Here is an 18,389-nt window from a genome sequence, read left to right as displayed (position 1 = left end):
CACACTCTGTTTTTCTTCACTTTTTCCTCTGTTCTGGTATTTCTTTTGGAGTGTTGGATATCTTGTTTGGGTTGGCTGTTTGGATAGGGTGTTTCTAAAGGAAATCGGTACTGGGTCTTTGGGAGGATTCAAACCAGATTGAGCAACTATGGTTTCTTTAATACCCATTATGGTTATGCACAAGAGATCATGGTGAAGCTGATGCTTTGGAACATTGGCTATGCATAAATGGGTTTCCAGCTATTGCTATTCATGGTGATAGGTCACAGTAGGAAAGAGAACACGCTCGCTTGCAACTGGGCAGGCCCAATCTTGTTTTGTTATCGGTGGCTGGCCTACAACTAGTCTTCTGCTCATGTGGGAAACAACGTGCTCGTGTTACAAACCTCCAGACCGGTGTGGACAATGCCTGGAAGGAGGAGATTTTGTTGATGTTGCGCTATGCATTTGCCTTTGCTTTGAGCTTTGCTATTGATTCTGATGAGAAGTGGAAAATTTTCTCTCTGAGTACCGGTGCTTCAAATCTGTTGATGAACTCATCATGGTGAATGAAAGGACAGTGGATGATTGGACCATAGCCATTAGGAAACCAACACTTGAGGGTGGGTGGGTGTGACAATGATATGGAACTATTCTTCTCCTGTGCAGTGAATACCTCAGACCATGCGTTGAAGAAATGCTAGAAAGAGGTTCCATCAACCATGCTGTGATTTGTGGAACATCCAATGAAGATGCCATCCACTAGCCCTGTGACTTGAATTGATAGCAAAGACAAGGTGTGACCATCGTGGTTAATTACCCTATCATGATCAAAGAATGATTGGAGAACTTGGGGTATATAAATCGATGAAAGGATGCCAGATATTGTCATGTCTGTAGCCGCGTGGATGAATTGCGCTCCGGGACTGTTGTTATAACCTACAAATACCATGTAAGAGGGGGAACTATCCTCCTTCTTTGTTACAAGGTGGCCTGCATGCGGATAGAAATGGTCGAGTGTGAGAGCGAGGGAATTCTTGAGCCTGTCTAAGAGAGTTGCCATGAAGTTTTGGGGATCATCCACATCAGGTGGTTTGCTAAAGAGAAGGCTCTGGGAAAAGTTCATTCTGTTCTAAATGATATGAAGCCATTTTATATAGTTTTCGAACAAAAGGCACTGCTGGTACGTGGATGGAAGGGTTCAATGCATGGAATCAATGAGAAAAGGTGCGTAATGGCAGTCATCAGTACCCACCTCCAATCAAATATCTGCACTCACCCGAATGTGGCAGATTCTCTATAGGAATACTCTACATGCCACTTTTCCTCTCTCTTGTTTCTATCACTATTCCCATCTCCATGCATATCCATCAAACCATGCCCCACCTCATCCATTTCCATCCTATCATCCATCATCTCAAGTCCCTTTAACTGAATCCTCACTCTTCGCACCCTATTATGGGCGCACCTCACTAGTCACCTTACACTCCACCATACCCATCATCCACAATCCACCTCCTCTCTTATCATCCTTCATATACATGTGTCAGCCACCCATGCCCATTCACCAACCTTCATACATACACAGCCACATTTCATGCCCATTTATCTCTCTAAGTCTTCACTTCTCACTACTCATTAAACCCATTACTCGTCTTTTAAGCCATCATCACCATTGCCATGCCCGTCATCACAACCCCAACATATCCACCGCTATGCACCATTTATCATACCTCGTGCAATAACAAGAGAGTTTAGTGTTTCCATGCCCATACCACTTCCTCACACTATCCCACTCACCCATGTTCAAAAGAATGCATGGCTGAAACACTGAGGATGTTAAACAGTTCCAGAGAGTGCCAGGGTGCAGATGTATATATTTCCATGCAGTGAACAACTTGCAAGATGCCCACGAACAGATCGGTACAGCCATCTCAACAGCTTTGAAGGCAAGCCACCTGATTCTCATATCTCTGGGTCTTCGGAACGGGGTCCATTTTGACAGTCCTCTAGTATCCAATCAAATCTGATGCTAGAAGTGAGAGAAGTTCAAGAAAGGCTAGCGAAGACTGCTTCTCATGCCCTTGATAATGAGAATTTTTTTATGCTTAGTATTTCTAAGACCCTATTTTTCATCAGTTCTACTTTTGGGGAAGTGGGACCCTAGAAAACTGTATGGGCAGAAGAGGGTTACAAGAGCACAGTTCGCATGACTACACCTGGACGTGCTCTCCATTGTTGGCAGCATGGGTAATGATGACTATGGAACTCCACCCTTCAATGTAGAACAGCTTGTGAGTCTTCATGGGAAGACTACGTTGACTGCTGCTATTACAAGGGTGCTGGCAGAGGAAGGAAAAGCAAAGGTAGTTGCCCTCGATGAAATTGACAAGGCTCCTAAAGAGAAGAAGAGAGGAATTACAATTGCAACGACCCATGTCGAGTATGAGATTGCAAAGGCGATCTGTGACCATGTGAGTCTTGATGTGAAAACCGGGTTGCCAACCTACAGGTTATTATGAGCTCTGCCTCAGTTATTATATGGTGATTCGGGAAGGGAACCTTCTAAAGCACACTGTAGTGGGTTCCCTGAACACGGATAGAAGGTTTGATCATTAGCATGGACCTAACCCAGGGAATCAGAGGAGTTTTCTCTCGGAGGCCTTTTCAGGGCCAGTTTCTTCTCTGCATTTGTTTGAGAAACCAGCTGATCTAAGTACTGGATCAGCAACTGAAGTGGTTTGCTACTGGTACATTGAGAACATTGAAAAGGATATATCAGGTGCTGGAATCCTTTTTGCACCAGTCCACTAATGCTTCAAGAGTACGAGGCCTGTGGGTGGATACTTCGCCGAATCAGTTACTGATCTTAGAGAGTTGCAATCTTATGTTCGTATTTTTGGTGGCTATGGAGTGGACAGGCTAGACAGAGATGATGAAACACCTGCAACCATGGCTCCATCAATAGCCTACATCACCTATTAGTGTCTGAGCAAATGTCGCCTTCTAGCCATGTGCCTAACACACCGATGCTGAGGAATCCAAGAAGCAGCTATCAACCATGTCATTAAAGTTTGAAGAGTCTCAGAGGCAGCTTCTGAGGCTGTCTGCTTCTGAGGAAGATCGTGTCATTGAGCTTCAAAAGATCTCACAGGAAAGTGATGTACTTCTCCATGTTGTGGATGCACTCTGGGTATCTCATCTTATCCAGAATCTTTCCAGAAGTGCTCAGCGACTCGAAGCGGCAGCAGGAGCGAGAGTCGCTGTGAACCTTGCTATGGTAGCCATGCACGCCATATCAAAACCCTTTGTGACGACATGCTCCTGCCACTCCTCTTATAGGTTCGTCAGCTTACCTTATGCCTTCAGCGCACTAGGTGGAGGCTCGAGCTCAATCAAAGAGTCAATATTTCTGGGGAAAGCGAAAAGACCTAACGAAGTCATTGACATCTTCCATTTGATGCGTGTTGACTGTCGTATATGTACCCAGACACTGTTGCATACCTCCTCCACATATGAATGATCTTAAATCCTCAGCACAGGGATAGTTTGAGCACATGCTAACTGAAGATGATGATGTCCTTCTACTGATGGCTGATGATGAGATAAAATTTGAAGTATGGTGTATTGGTAACAAAGAATTAGGAATATGCTATGAAGTGGGGTACAGTTGCCAGTGGTGCTTATCATGTGACTGATTTGAGAGTGGATGGGCTTGGTGTTTCATTTTGCATTGAGGGCAGCCTTGAAGATGCTAATGTCACTCGTCCTATTCCAGCTGAGCAAGCAGTGTTGAATGCTAATTCATCATCACATGGAGAATTGGCGTCCCCTAATGGCTCCTGGATAGCTGCAGGCAGTGAAGGGTGAGCAGGGTCCTCATAACAGGTGACTATCCAAGCACCCAATCAAACCTCTGAGGCAGGTATGCATGGCCACCGCTAGCATGGCCACTTATTGAGCCATGTACCACCCCCTCAAGCTCTTTCCCTTTGATTTCAAAATAATAATTTCCAACCCCGTTTTGAAGTGATTTTCCAACTTTTGGTTTTTGAATGATTTCAAGGCATCAAATTTTCCATCCTTAGGGTTTTTAGATACCAACATCCCATTTTCAATAAAATTTGGTTGCCATTTTCTTTTTGGCAAGCCACTTTTGCACTTTCTTTATTTTCAAAATGTTTTTAAAATAAGTAAGAATTAAATTTCGTAATTCTCAAGTGATGAGATTTATGGAATTGATTCGTGCAAAATAAACGGGCTTTGGTGGGGGCCCTACATCAAATAAATTTGCTTTAAAATAAAAATGAATTTTGAGTGAAGTGTCATGCGTGCCTTTGATGATTCTGTACTCGTTTTTGTGACATGTGAGTTATGTTTGTGCACTAACCCTCTCTCTTGATAGCGCATAGTGGCTCGCTGCACAGGTACACACTCATTCTCACTCTGATTAGTCTATATGCATTTTCTGACTCTCGTATGTGCATGTTTTGCTTTGAGTATTCATTGGTTTATTCATCCATTGCCATGTCAGCTTCATCTTATTAGTAGAGACCCGACTTTAGGGACTTGAGGGGTGCTACGGTCTTTACCGTACCTTCCCGATAAGTAACCTGACCCCCGAACCCGATCCGGTTTTTTTTCGTAGACCAACCTTTTCCAAAACAAGGAGTCACACTTAGGGTTTTTCTTTCTTATTTTGTTTACCCTTTAAAAATAAAACAAAAATAAGTGGCGACTCCAAGTCATTTTCTTAATCAATAAAAATCAATTTTTCAAATAAAATAATAAATTGAGTTTCGCCATCGGGTGGGAAACGCATTCGAGCAATCGAAATGCGGGGTCCACAAAATGGCGACTCCACTGGGGATCATTAGAGGGTCAAGCTTGAACTTAGGATGAAGCAAATGTGGCTTTTGATGAGTCGATTAGTGGATACTCACTTCTTGATTGCACATTGAGGGTTCCCGAGTTTTCACTTGGGACATTTGACATGATTGATTGTATTGGTCGATTATCTTGATTGGAGATTCTGACACAGTGATTTTCTTTGTGCTTCATTGATATATTTGTTTGAGATATTTGACATGCTGATTATGATGATTGATTCGTATTGATAGAGGATTCCGAGATAGCTATTTTCTCTGTGCTTCATTGATATATTCATTTGAGATTTTGACATGCTGATTATATTGATTGATCATTTCGTATTGCTTAGCGCATTGATCCTGATTTTGCCATGATTATTCTGATCACTTCACATGCATACACTCACCATTGTACATCACTCAGCTTGTTGTGTTGTTTCTCTGGCTTGCATATTATCTTGATCGTCTTTTGAGCATGATGTTCATATCGCTATTCATCGTGATAGTTGTAGCTTTTTGTGTGGACATGAGTGATATATCATGTACTCTGCTTGACTGTATGATGCATGACTGCCCTTCTTCTGCTTGATTGCATGTCGCTTGTCTATGTGGGTCGCATATATATCCCCTTACCACCAACTCTCTTGGTTTCGGTCATTCCTTTCATCTCGGTTCTCACTATTGCAAGTGTGAGACCTTCTGTGTGTTTGCTCTCTGACCGAGCTAGAGGTTAGGAGTAGGGTCTAGCGACGGGCTATATCGATGTACGGGAGCATCCTGGAGGTGACCGGCACACTGATGTCGGGAGGAGTCTGATCATTGAAGACCTGTATAGCCCGGAGCTAGGTTTCATGGATATTCGTGCGACCAGTGTGTTTCATTTTTCCGTTTTAGCTTCTTAGGGTTTTCGGATGCACCCACACCATTCACTGTGCACTCTAGTCGACCATTGAGCGTTGAGAGTTTGAGAGATTTCACCATAGGAAGCCCCCTGGGATGCGAGGTAGTGCATGTGTGGAGGTGATGACCACCTTGCATGGAAGCGCCCCGTCTCTTCGGAGGCGTGCAGAGGGTTGCGTACCACCGGAGGGTATGATCGCTTCTGCTAGGGATCTTTAAAATCCACCCATATCCATTTAGAGCCACCATGACCTTGTAGTTTGAACCGTAGATCCTTTGATTAGGACTCCCTCCCTACACGTGGGTGCATCTGAGGGCTTTCAGAGCCTCTGTGGTTACAATTCGGATCCAGTATTCCCTCTTTTTAGTCTCCAGTTGAGAGTGCTCGGAGATCAGTATGAGTTTGAGTATCGGTTGGATCACTTTTCGTCTTGTCGCCTTAGTTTATGCTTTTCACTCAACGAGTTTAGCATGTTTTCTCCCTAGGGATTTCGTTCTCATTTCTTGGCTCGGCACACCCCTTCACTTTGTTGTCACTCACTTGATACCTTGGGATATGTTCATTGATCATCTTTTTACATTGTACACCTATCACGGGCTCAGTACCTCATCATTTGTTTGATCCTTGGTTCGATTTTCAACTCGATGCTCATATTTTCATTACAGAAAGGTGAAAGACTCATTTTCATATTCACACCTTTTTCGAGAGATTTGCCTTGATCACCTTATCACTTTTTTCTTATGGAGCTCGAGTTGGAGGTTGAATCAAGGATATTTTGGTCTAGATTGGGTATCGATCTCGTGTTAGTGTTGTTTTTCACACCCCATTCATTTTCTTCACACATCGATCATTTTTTGGATCATCGATAGAAATTCTTTAGTCATATTTGTAGTTGTCTCACACTGGACACTCATGTGACTCTAGAGATTCTATCTTCTATCCAAATTTTGATTGTCACCATATGATTGTGTATTGCACCCTGTCATGTATTGGGTTGTATTGTATCATGCATTGGTCATTGTTCGTTGCATCATGTGTCGTTGCATGAGTCGTGTCTGAGTCGTTGTGTTTAGATTCTTTTGTAGGGGTTATTTGTAGTCCCAATCTTGGTTCAGTGCCCTGGTTGAGTGGGATAGAGGTCGATTCATATCTCTGAGTTGCTATAGACGGATTCATAGTCAGCTCCGATTGGTTAGCTTATCGCTTCTGTGGTTTTGATTCAGGAGGCATTGGCCAGTTTGAGTTAGAGGATGGATAGTCAGCCGAGTAGGCATGTAGTGCTCGAAGACACACCATCTGATATAGTGATGCCACCTGTTATACCCGTTCAGATGCCAGCTACACAGACTTTGCATACTATTTCACATGATCGGGTTGCTGTCGTTCCACCTATTGTCACACCAGTTACCATTGTTGAGGATCCTCGTTCTCGTATGGACAGACTCGAGCGGAGGATTGGACAGATGAGAGATCCTGATGAGATGATTCTGTGGGATGACCTTGATGATGTGTCAGTGGCCACTTTGCCAGTCGGTTTCAGGATGTCGGATATAGAGAGATATACGGGTGTTGGATGTCCTCGTATTCATCTTAGACTTTATAGCACGGTTATGAGGGCCCTTGGTCTAAGATGAGGCACAGTTGCTCACTTTGTTCCCATTGTCATTGAGCGGCGCGACACAGAGATGGTACGTTTCATTAGAGTCATCTCGTCGGAGAACTTGGGAGGACTTAGCACAGGAGTTTTTGAGACAGTATTCATTCAGTGGTGATACGAGCATTACACGTAGAGAGCTTAAGCTTCTTAGACAGGGATCAGATGAGTCGGTTTCTTCTTTTATCTCTCGCTGGAGGGAGAAGGCTGTAGAGATGATTGAGCGACCTACCGAGAGAGATCAGATGAGCATGTTTTTGAGGAGTTTGCATCCTAGGTTTGCTTGGCATCTGACAGGAGTCCCATTCCGGGATTTCAGATCATTGGTTCAGGCTTTGATTGATGTAGACGATGGCATATCTAGAGGATTATGGTCAGATATTATTCCTTCTTCAGATACTGAGAGGGAGGGAGTTGGTGGATCATCTGAGAGCTATGGAGACGTATGTTCTGCGGACTTTCAGCATCGACGACCTGGTTATCATTCCTATGCGAGATCATTGCAGATACCCAAGAGTGATTTCCCACCTTTACAACATCGTCATCCTCATCCAGTTCAGTTGTACCCTTCTACGCATCCTCATGCTGTCATGGTGCGACCTTCATTTCAGTTTCAGCGTCCACAGACTAGTATCCCACGACATGAGCAGTCTCGTCCCCATCGGTGACGTTAGAGGACTTATTCTGATTTGGGGATGCCTTTGGATAGAGCTTTTGAGTGACTCAGATCTACTGGTGTTTTAGTACCATTGGCCCCTAGGCCACTCCCGAGTACCTTGCCTCCGCATTTTCGTGCTCATGAGTTTTGTGCATTTCACCAGATGGCAGGCCACCGTACTGATTATTGTGCTTCTCTACGTCACACCATACAGGATCTTATTGACAGTGGTGTAGTTAGCTTTCCCATATCGACTACAGACACTGATCTTGGTCCAGATATGACTGTGGATTCCTTTCCAGCCTAGTCCACACATGCAGTTCCTTCTCCTTCGGGCTTATACCATCATGTTTGAGACACCCAGGGCACTGATATTCACCAGACACCTTGATATTGCAGATCTTGTTGGTGTATTTTGGGACTACATTGTTAGTTGGTCGTTTGAGTCTTTGTTCTCTTTTATTTTATATTTGAGTCTTGTTTTGTAGTTAGTGATTTGAGTTGTACCCTGTGTTTCGAGAGTGGACCTTTGTTGTCCTATTATTTTGCATGATGTACTCTCATTTCACTTAGTGATATTGTTGTTTTCTTGGGCATGTGTTTCTATCTTCTTTTTATTGTTATCATTGTATCGTATCATGCATTTTATGTGTTGTTATCTTGTGTAGCATCTTGTGTTGCTTTGTTTTTTTCTCTTGCATGTGTTTGTTTTAGAGTCTTGGACAGTTTTAGTGTTATGACTGGTCCGCGAGCAGAGATTGATGGCATGATGGTTATGATATTTTCAGAGTACCTTGAGATTAGACTTCGTCAGTTGAGGCTCACCATGTCGGACGAGATCGCACCCATTACTCTTACTACTCTTTACAAGATGATGGTGGATTTGACGCGGAGGGTTGAGAGGATTGAGCTCATTTTGTCAGGGCATCCATCGTCATCGAGAGGGGCTCCAGGAGTAGCGATGCCTTCATTGCCACACTCGACTTCACCGACACCTGTTACTTTGGGTGCCTCGCATCCACGACCTCGCCCGCATTTAGTACTCCGGCAGCATTCCTCATCCATTTCATTGGCTACGTTGGCACGACCTCCGCCCCAGTTTCAGGGCCCTTCAGTTATCACAGTTCCTCAGGAGCGATTTCCCCCTCATCGACGATGTCGGAGACACTTTTCAGATTTGGGCGCACCCCTGAGCAGAGTTTTCGAGACGTTCCAGGCCATGGGATTTCTGGCTCCTCTGGCTCCTAGGGCACTTCCAGATCCTGTGCCACCACAGTTTCGACTTGATTTATATTGTATGTACCATCAGTCAGTAGGACATCACACTGATCGTTGCACTGCTCTATGACATGCCATACAGGACATTGTTGATTCTGGGACATTTGGGCATCCTCAGTCTGATATGTTTTCTATTCCTATCTCAGCTCAGGCCTTGCATGCAGACGCTCATTCACCAGCAGTCCCTGATCTTATTGATTTGGGCGATTGACTCATGATTGGCTTACCTTGGTATAGTGGCACTCAGATTTTGTTCATTCTGTGGCCAGAGATGTGATGGCAGGACCAGTCACTGTTTTTGTTTTTGTTTGTTTGGTCTTGTTTTACTTTTGACATTTAGAGACTATAACTCGATTCTTGAGTATTGTCTTTGTTGTCCTTCTTTTACATGATGTACTCATCGGATTATCCCATTGGATGCATTTTCCTTTATGGACATGTGTTTGTGTTTTGTGATATGATGTGTTGTACTTTTGACTTGGGGCATCTCTTCACTTGCATATTGTGGTCTTGAGGCTTGACCTATCATGGAGGATATTGAGCCTATTAGCCTAGGATCAGAGATTTGACTTAGGGGGTTCGAGATTGTGATCCATATCTTCTTATGATCAGAGCAGTACCTTGTTCACTTTTCACACCTTGACTTTGCTTTGACCTACATCCATCCATTATGAGCTTTACACAGCATCACCCTTGAGACCATTATATGACCTTTCCATCCTCGGCTTTTCTACCTTTTCACATCCCCTTTCTGATTCGACTAGGTAGAGTGTGAGGAGTTTGAGCCCAGGGTTTGATCTCGCATGGCGAGGATTAGCTCATGATCTTTGGATGATTTATGATATGAGGATTGGTCGATTGCTTGACGGGACTGTCACTTATTTTGTCATGAGTATAGCGATTGATCTTGTATGATGAGAGTTGGCTCGTGATGGGCAGTCGTGCCTGATGAGATCACCGTTCACTTTGCTTTGAGAGGATCATCTTTGAGATTATTATGGAGCATTCGGAGTACGGTTTGATGCATGATTCTAGAGGATTGTTTGGGTTATGTCAGATGGACCTCGATCTTTAGTATTGATCATTTGAGGGCTTGATAGCACGATGTTTGAGACCGTGGTCGCAGGATGGGTGGCCTTCATTTCGGTTAGCTCACACCTTATTACCTTTATTGACATCTAGACCATTGCTAGCCCTTTGAGCCTCGCATGGGCATCATAACCTTTTATTTCTTATAGCCTTGCTCACCTTCTACACCGGGATAGGGGCCCTTCAGTGTATGCATGCATTGTTTAGGAGTTTCATGAGCCTTGGACCTAGGGGCGCATCTTTCTCATTATCTTTTCCTATCATTGCATTTCGTCATATCTCGTTGGTTCTTCATCCTCTTCTTTATTATATCTATCGTTTGTTCTGCTTCATCTTCTCCCACCCCGAGTGGTGATCATCCTCAGTTCATTACATGGAGGGTAGTCATGTCATTTTCCACTATCTATCCTACGGACGTTGATCCAGGGATCTTTGGCTTGAGAGGGTCACATCATTAAAGAGAGTTTGTGATATATTGATATTTGAGGGCTGTTTATTCATTTTTTTATCCCGTCTTTGGGTCTTTCTTGGTTTGCTTTAGAGCATGTATATTTGTATATATGTAAAAAAAATAAAAAATAAAATAAAATAAAATAAAATAAAAAATGAAAAGAACAAAAAAGAAAAGAAAAATAAAAGAGGCACATGTGTGTATTATTCTCTATCATTGAGTATGTGTATATTAGTGTTCGAGGGGTCGCTTTGTTGGGACATTTCATTCTTCGTATTCATTTTGTTGTATGTTTTGAGAGTGAGATGAGTGGCCTTCTCTTAGGAGCTCTGGGTCATTGTCCATTCCATCATTGTGTTCGTTATTGACGTGACCTCCTTTCATATTTGATTTGAGCAGATCATCACTTGTTCTCGTATTCTATGCTTCATCATCATCCTCGTTTCACTTCTATTTCATCATTTTCATTCCACCCCTTATTCCGTTCTTACAGTGACCTCGTTTTCGGGTTCGATACCCTCTTCGCACCATCATTATACATCTCGTCATCAGTTCGGTTTTTTTTCATTGCATCATCATTGTTACCATGTTCACAGTAGGCATCTTCAGGTCCATGGCTCACGGTATTTTCTATATATGTTGCATTTTATACATGAGGGCATGGGTTTTGATCATTGGGTATTTGGGCCTAGTTTCCCTTTGTTTCTATCACCCTATCACCCTAGCCTACGTTACGTCCCGTGTCTTAAGACCACCCTGAGGCCATGACATCACACATTATGTTTGATAGCTCTTATGTGAGCGATACTTGGGATTGATTCGGGAGCATTCTGTTTGTGATGGACCAGGGGTTATGGTATGACCCTACACTGGGGCATAGCCATCTCAGAGAGTTTTATTATCGGATGACCATGATGTTGAGGCATACTCTTCTCAGTCGATGACGGATTTTTGAGCCATGTCCATTCCTTGGAGGATATTAGATGTCCTTTTTCACATTAGAGCATGAGACATGATTGGCGCATTTCATCTGGTGTACTTTACACAGGGGCATACCCCTTTTCGGTCGATGATGTTCTTAGGCATAGCTGTTCCTTGGAGGCGATTAGATTCATTTCACATTGGAGTACGGGATATGATTAGTTGATTTCTTTGATGTGATCACAGGAGCATAGCCCTCTCATCATTGTTGACATATTTTTTTTGAGATGATTGGATCAGGACACGAGCACTTATGAGAGCATGCAACAGAGTTTAGTCATTTCAGGGTTTGCCCTATACTGGGGCATAACCCTTTCATCGGAGGTTGATCTCAGAGACACCAGTTCACATCGAGACATGCTCTTTCTTTAGAGGAGATCAGATATTCTCTTCACGTCACCACGATGGTTTTGATGAGCAGATGTTCATTTTGATCAGATGATGTATGATTGGTTGTATTCTTCTCATGGATGTTTGATTTGAAGATGTTTACACTGGGGCATAGCCCACTCATCGATGATGATTTTGTGAGATGACAGTTTATACCAGACACTTACTTTCCAGAGATCATTCTGCACTGAGAGCTTATCCATTTCGAGATGATGCATTCACACTGGGGCATACCTACCTTGCTGATTTTGACATTGATATTCCACCTCCTGTTTATGATTGTTGTTTTCGATGGATCATAGAGTCATTGATACCCTGGGCTCAGTCTCCTCAGCATACCTAGTTTGATTTGGGTACCCACTTTCCTTTGTTACACACCTATACATCCTACATTGGACATTGTTATACCTGCACCCATCTTATCAGAGCCTTACATCTTTTGAGCCCACATATTTCATCGTCTTACATGACTTTATCCCTTTCTCTTGATCAGGGGAAGATATGGGCTAGTCTTGAGCTTTCTGGTTGAGTTTTCACATGCCTTTGGACATTAGGTTCAACATCTCTCATGATGGTAGGACCTATTAGATTGTTGATGCACTTGTGATGATGTACTCATATTGATAGTTGACATGTCGTGTTTTGATTTGCTTACATTTCAGACCTAGAGTTTTGGTCAGCGTTTGTGTGATACATTATTTTAGTTTTGCTTTGTCAGCATAGTTTCAGTGATGTTTGGACTTGTTTTAGCGTTTGTTCATTGAGGCTATGTATATCTTTTGCATTGCATCATCATTGAGCATATCCCAGAGTGTCTTGTATGGTGAGATTCTGTGTCTTATGTTAGTTACTATCCTACACTGGGGCATACCCCTATCCTTGAGTTCATCGGATATTTTGCAGATTCTCTCACTACTCAGTCTATTTCTTGATTTTTATGGGTCGTCACATTGGGGCATACCCCCATCCTTGAGTTCATCGGATCTTTTGCAGATTCTCTCACTACTCAGTCTATTTCTTGATCTTTATGGGTCATCACACTGGGGCATACCCTCATCCTTCAGTTCATCAGGTCTTTTGTGTACTTTCTCACTGCTCGATCTATTTCTTGATCTTTGTGAGTCGTCATACTAGGGCATACCCCTTTAGAGCTTGACTTGGGGCATTTCCCTCTCTTTGGGTTTGCCATGTCTCGTGCTGATTTCATGATTGTCAGACGCATTTGTCGATCTTTACGAGTTATCACCTAGGGCATGCCCCTACTGTCATCTTGTCTAGGGCATCCCCTATTGTCATCTTGTTTAGGACATCCCCCTACCATTAGTTTGTCTAGGGCATCCCCCTTCATTCAGATTTTCACCACCATAGATTTTCATCTATGGGCTTTTCAGTTATTATCACCATCATAGATTTTCATCTATGAGCATTTGTTTCAGATTTTCACCACCATGGATTTTCATCCTTGGGCCTTTGAGATTTTCACCACCATAGATTTTCATCTATGGGCTTTTTAGTTATTTTCACCACCATAGATCAGACATCTATGGGCATTTAAGATTCACCATCATGGATTTTCATCCATGAGCCTTTGTTTCAGTTATCACCACCATAGATTTTCATCTATGGGCATTTCAGATTCACCACCAGGGATTTTCATCCTTGGGCTTTGATCAGTTTTCACCACCATAGATTTTCATCTATGGGCTTTCAGTTATCACCACCATGGATTTTCATCTATGGGCTTTCAGTTATCACCACCATGGATTTTCATCCTTGGGCTTTCGAGATTTTCACCACCATAGATTGACATCTATGGGCATTTTTTATTGTATCACCACCGTAGGTCTTCACCTATGGGCCTTCGATTTTAGCGTTTAGAGTTAGCTTTTTGGTTGGCTTCCAGAGCTTTATTTTCTTATTTTCTAGTTTAGTGTTTAGAGTTAGCTTTTTGGTTGGCTTCCAGAGCTTTATTTTCTTATTTTCTAGTTTAGTGTTTAGTGTTAGTTTTTTTGGTTTGGCTTCCAAAGCTATTATTTTCTCAGTTTAGCATTTAGAGTTAGTTTTTTTGGTTTGGCTTGCAGAGCTTTATTTTCTTATTTTCTAGTTTAGCGTTTAGAGTCAGTCTTGTCATGCAGAGTCACAGCTCCTAGCGTTCATATTCTCTGGCATTGCATGTCTCACCTTCATGGATTTGCACTTATTCTTACTCTCCTCACCTCGTTACCCTGTGCTTATCGCCTATTCATCTTGTAGTCCACATAGGGCAGTCTCCTTTAGACGCATTCTTGTTCGTACTCCAGGTTGATTCGACCGTTACTCACCTTTGACATCGATCTTCGGGTCACTTTTGGAGACATTTTAGAGGGAGCTTGGATCCTTAGTGTGGCTTCAGAGGCATTTTGAGACATCTTTTTCTTTTAGGATTAGAGCCTTTGTGTTCGGCTGCTAGTTTGAGTGAGTTTTTATCTCACTAGTGTCCCTATGGGGGTCTCCTTGGTTCTTCGGTAGAGTTCACTTCATTACATTCACTATTCACACTTTCTTTTCACTTCAGTGTTCATATTCCTTACACTCGTGAACTCTACCGAAGAGGGGCATATTTGTAGACCCCCATTAGGGGCACATTTTTTTCTCTCATTTTGTGCAGCTCACTTGCCAGCTGGAGGGCTCCTACAAAGCCAAGTGCTGCCTCCTAGTTGGTTGCTATGGAATCAGCTTAGTGGAGTTGATGGACGAATGGGAAAGCAACACGAGTAGGAGGATATGCTGGGGATCTGCAGGCCGTTATTGGGTAGCAGGCCAGCTGCAGGAGAGAGGGGCGTATCTGCAGGAAGAAGGTGCTTTTCAGATGGATGGTGCTTTTGAGAGAGCAGAACAGAGAGAGCTGAGAGGGAGAGAACAGAGAGAGCTGAGAGAGCAGAACAGAGAGAGCTGAGAGGGAGAGAACAGAGAGAGCTGAGAGAGCAGAACAGAGAGAGCTGAGAGAGCAGAACAGAGAGAGCTGAGAGGGAGAGAACAGAGAGAGCATGGTGAGCAGTAGCAGAGAGTTTTGAGGAAAGAGAGCAAGGAGAGAGAGGCTAGCCGTTAGAGAGATTTTTGGGGGTGAAGCTTGAGAGTGGGATTCCGGTGGTTTTTCTGGAGAGTATTTCCTTGAGCTTAGGCTGCTACGGAGGTGAGGGAGCTGAAGGGAAGCAAACGAGGAGGAGGGATTTCAGCCACAGAGAGAAAAGGTGTCAGCCCATTTTTTTGGTTGTCTACGACTTCAGGTTCTTCACTTTCATAGCCATATTTTACTTATTTCCTGATATTTGAAATGCTTATTTTGACTGTTTAAGATCTTAAGCATGCTTTCATCCTTGCTCACTTGATCTCTGCTTATTCCTGTGTGAGTCACATAGCGTCGATCTTGTTTGTTATATGTGTTGAAACCATTCAACTAACCCACCAGATTTGTTTTAAGCTCTCTGGGTTTCATAAAGTAAAGCTGGGTTTGATGGTACTATCTTTTCTTGCACACACTCTGTTTTTCTTCACTTTTTCCTCTGTTCTGGTATTTCTTTTGGAGTGTTGGATATCTTGTTTGGGTTGGCTGTTTGGATAGGGTGTTTCTAAAGGAAATCGGTACTGGGTCTTTGGGAGGATTCAAACCAGATTGAGCAACTATGGTTTCTTTAATACCCATTATGGTTATGCACAAGAGATCATGGTGAAGCTGATGCTTTGGAACATTGGCTATGCATAAATGGGTTTCCAGCTATTGCTATTCATGGTGATAGGTCACAGTAGGAAAGAGAACACGCTCGCTTGCAACTGGGCAGGCCCAATCTTGTTTTGTTATCGGTGGCTGGCCTACAACTAGTCTTCTGCTCATGTGGGAAACAACGTGCTCGTGTTACAAACCTCCAGACCGGTGTGGACAATGCCTGGAAGGAGGAGATTTTGTTGATGTTGCGCTATGCATTTGCCTTTGCTTTGAGCTTTGCTATTGATTCTGATGAGAAGTGGAAAATTTTCTCTCTGAGTACCGGTGCTTCAAATCTGTTGATGAACTCATCATGGTGAATGAAAGGACAGTGGATGATTGGACCATAGCCATTAGGAAACCAACACTTGAGGGTGGGTGGGTGTGACAATGATATGGAACTATTCTTCTCCTGTGCAGTGAATACCTCAGACCATGCGTTGAAGAAATGCTAGAAAGAGGTTCCATCAACCATGCTGTGATTTGTGGAACATCCAATGAAGATGCCATCCACTAGCCCTGTGACTTGAATTGATAGCAAAGACAAGGTGTGACCATCGTGGTTAATTACCCTATCATGATCAAAGAATGATTGGAGAACTTGGGGTATATAAATCGATGAAAGGATGCCAGATATTGTCATGTCTGCAGCCGCGTGGATGAATTGCGCTCCGGGACTGTTGTTATAACCTACAAATACCATGTAAGAGGGGGAACTATCCTCCTTCTTTGTTACAAGGTGGCCTGCATGCGGATAGAAATGGTCGAGTGTGAGAGCGAGGGAATTCTTGAGCCTGTCTAAGAGAGTTGCCATGAAGTTTTGGGGATCATCCACATCAGGTGGTTTGCTAAAGAGAAGGCTCTGGGAAAAGTTCATTATGTTCTAAATGATATGAAGCCATTTTATATAGTTTTCGAACAAAAGGCACTGCTGGTACGTGGATGGAAGGGTTCAATGCATGGAATCAATGAGAAAAGGTGCGTAATGGCAGTCATCAGTACCCACCTCCAATCAAATATCTGCACTCACCCGAATGTGGCAGATTCTCTATAGGAATACTCTACATGCCACTTTTCCTCTCTCTTGTTTCTATCACTATTCCCATCTCCATGCATATCCATCAAACCATGCCCCACCTCATCCATTTCCATCCTATCATCCATCATCTCAAGTCCCTTTAACTGAATCCTCACTCTTCGCACCCTATTATGGGCGCACCTCACTAGTCACCTTACACTCCACCATACCCATCATCCACAATCCACCTCCTCTCTTATCATCCTTCATATACATGTGTCAGCCACCCATGCCCATTCACCAACCTTCATACATACACAGCCACATTTCATGCCCATTTATCTCTCTAAGTCTTCACTTCTCACTACTCATTAAACCCATTACTCGTCTTTTAAGCCATCATCACCATTGCCATGCCCGTCATCACAACCCCAACATATCCACCGCTATGCACCATTTATCATACCTCGTGCAATAACAAGAGAGTTTAGTGTTTCCATGCCCATACCACTTCCTCACACTATCCCACTCACCCATGTTCAAAAGAATGCATGGCTGAAACACTGAGGATGTTAAACAGTTCTAGAGAGTGCCAGGGTGCAGATGTATATATTTCCATGCAGTGAACAACTTGCAAGATGCCCACGAACAGATCGGTACAGCCATCTCAACAGCTTTGAAGGCAAGCCACCTGATTCTCATATCTCTGGGTCTTCGGAACGGGGTCCATTTTGACAGTCCTCTAGTATCCAATCAAATCTGATGCTAGAAGTGAGAGAAGTTCAAGAAAGGCTAGCGAAGACTGCTTCTCATGCCCTTGATAATGAGAATTTTTTTATGCTTAGTATTTCTAAGACCCTATTTTTCATCAGTTCTACTTTTGGGGAAGTGGGACCCTAGAAAACTGTATGGGCAGAAGAGGGTTACAAGAGCACAGTTCGCATGACTACACCTGGACGTGCTCTCCATTGTTGGCAGCATGGGTAATGATGACTATGGAACTCCACCCTTCAATGTAGAACAGCTTGTGAGTCTTCATGGGAAGACTACGTTGACTGCTGCTATTACAAGGGTGCTGGCAGAGGAAGGAAAAGCAAAGGTAGTTGCCCTCGATGAAATTGACAAGGCTCCTAAAGAGAAGAAGAGAGGAATTACAATTGCAACGACCCATGTCGAGTATGAGATTGCAAAGGCGATCTGTGACCATGTGAGTCTTGATGTGAAAACCGGGTTGCCAACCTACAGGTTATTATGAGCTCTGCCTCAGTTATTATATGGTGATTCGGGAAGGGAACCTTCTAAAGCACACTGTAGTGGGTTCCCTGAACACGGATAGAAGGTTTGATCATTAGCATGGACCTAACCCAGGGAATCAGAGGA

The 18,389-nt window shown here is 43.3% G+C and overlaps 2 pseudogenes; both read right to left on the bottom strand.

Moving 5' to 3' along the window:
* Nucleotides 1-250: 250 nt before the first annotated feature.
* LOC132255164 (uncharacterized acetyltransferase At3g50280-like) lies at nt 251-1,105 on the bottom strand (annotated as a pseudogene).
* Nucleotides 1,106-16,013: 14,908 nt separating this feature from the next.
* LOC132255163 (uncharacterized acetyltransferase At3g50280-like) lies at nt 16,014-16,868 on the bottom strand (annotated as a pseudogene).
* Between the last annotated feature and the right edge of the window lie 1,521 nt (nt 16,869-18,389).

Source organism: Vitis vinifera, chromosome 15 (genome assembly GCF_030704535.1).
Source record: "Vitis vinifera cultivar Pinot Noir 40024 chromosome 15, ASM3070453v1".
NCBI classification, from domain to species: domain Eukaryota; kingdom Viridiplantae; phylum Streptophyta; class Magnoliopsida; order Vitales; family Vitaceae; genus Vitis; species Vitis vinifera.
The sequence above is the reverse complement of the archived record's forward strand: the minus strand, read 5'-3'. Positions and strand labels throughout refer to the sequence as shown.